Source organism: Astatotilapia calliptera, chromosome 3 (genome assembly GCF_964374335.1).
Source record: "Astatotilapia calliptera chromosome 3, fAstCal68.1, whole genome shotgun sequence".
Taxonomy (NCBI): Eukaryota; Metazoa; Chordata; class Actinopteri; order Cichliformes; family Cichlidae; genus Astatotilapia; species Astatotilapia calliptera.
Genome location: NC_137424.1, coordinates 15,163,276 through 15,164,973, shown reverse-complemented (window position 1 = coordinate 15,164,973; position 1,698 = coordinate 15,163,276). Strand labels below are relative to the sequence as shown.

General features: G+C 44.5%; 1 long non-coding RNA gene across 1 annotated transcript; it reads right to left on the bottom strand.

Moving 5' to 3' along the window:
- Positions 1-765: 765 nt before the first annotated feature.
- Positions 766-1,474, bottom strand: LOC145425260 (uncharacterized). Its single transcript, XR_013905915.1, has 3 exons — positions 1,293-1,474; positions 1,086-1,183; positions 766-954 (listed from the first exon to the last, which is right to left on the bottom strand). It is a non-coding gene; the product is annotated as an uncharacterized LOC145425260 (long non-coding RNA).
- Positions 1,475-1,698: the final 224 nt, after the last annotated feature.

The following is a 1,698-nucleotide window of genomic DNA, read 5'->3' as shown; positions in this document are numbered from 1 at the left end:
AGAAATTCAACCTGCCAACACGGACGATGATGCAATTCTACACTGCAATCATCGAGTCCATCCTCACCTCCTCCATCACCGTGTGGTACGCTGGAGCCACCATCAGGGACAAACAGAGACTGCAGCGGGTTGTGCGCTCTGCTGAGAAGGTGATTGGCTGCAGACTCCCATCTCTGCAGGACCTGTACACCTCCAGGACACTGCGGCGTGCAGCCCGGATCTCAGCTGACCCTTCTCACCCTGGACACAGTCTGTTTGACCTGCTCCCCTCAGGCAGGAGGCTCCGGTCCATTCGCACCAGAACCTCTCGCCACAAGAACAGTTTCTTCCCCTCTGCTGTTGGACACATGAACAATAACCACATGATTGTCCCCGCCACTAACTCATGACCCTACGCTGTGTCACTGCATCATTTCATGTCTGGCACTGATCACCACCTGCACTCATGTATATATCTTTCTACGTAGCACTCATAACTCTAATTCTCATGTATATATCTCATGTATATCTCATGCACATATCTTTCTTTCTACATAGCACTTTAATTCTTATTGTTTGCACTGAAGCACCGCAGCAATTTCCTAATGTTGTAAACCTCAACATCTGGCAATAAACCCATTCTGATTCTGATTCTGATTCTGATTCTGATTCTGATTATTTGGAAATGCTTGAAATGGAAATGATCATTTACTGTGCGGTGAGGTGTGGTTGGGGTGTGGACAGTGGTTGTGCTTTTGTAACGTTGAGGTATGGACAGCTATACACTGCCTGTTCACATTTTATTCTGTAAAAACTAAATTTTCACTGCTTTTATGACCTTTTTAGTGTGGAGAACATAGCTAGGATTTAATGATTTAACAAATCTTTTGAATCCTTTGTCCTCCACAATGCTAAATGGCTGGGAGTCCTCAATCACCATGCTGACCAGGTCTTCATCTATTTGAGATTGTTCTCCTGAGGAAAGACAATAAAGATAAAGCACAAATATAAATATCACATACGTAACTTATAACAGTTGTATAATATTGTTATATCATTTAGTAACATTACTGCATCCTATATTATCATTGCATTTGATGGCTCACCTGGTCTTGCTCCACAATCGGTGTCCCCCTTATTCTCATGCAAAGCTCTGTAGTGCCTAAGCATGGATAAGGTGTTGTTGTTGTTATATCCCAGCTCCCTGGCACATAGCAAACACTTCACCTTGTACAAAAGTCAAGACAGCTCAACATAAATTGTATTGCACCATCAGTATCATGAAAATACATCTTCTGTAGAAATTTACATACCTTGTTGGGAGGAATAAGATCAAAATGTTCCCACACAGGGGAGGACATCCTCCTCTTCTTAGCTGGCTCCATTCTCTCCTGACTTTCCTCACTCTCATAAACCTCCAAACGGTCTCCAAACTCTCACTAACCGCAACTCTCCATCAAACACCCACATTTTTGAATGAAGTCTGAGGGGTTTATATCGCTGCCATATCTCGCGGCAAAGTTCGAACCACTTCATGAACCAGTCACGTGGTACAGCCGGGCAGCGAGGCTTCGGACGTCATCATTTTCAGCTCCTCCCATAAATGAAGCAAGCCTCGATACGCGCTTCGCGGAAACGCCCCCTCCATTACTCGACACACGCTCCGAAGCCTCGATACAGAACGTCCCATCACTAATTGTAGTGCATGGCTTAATGTTT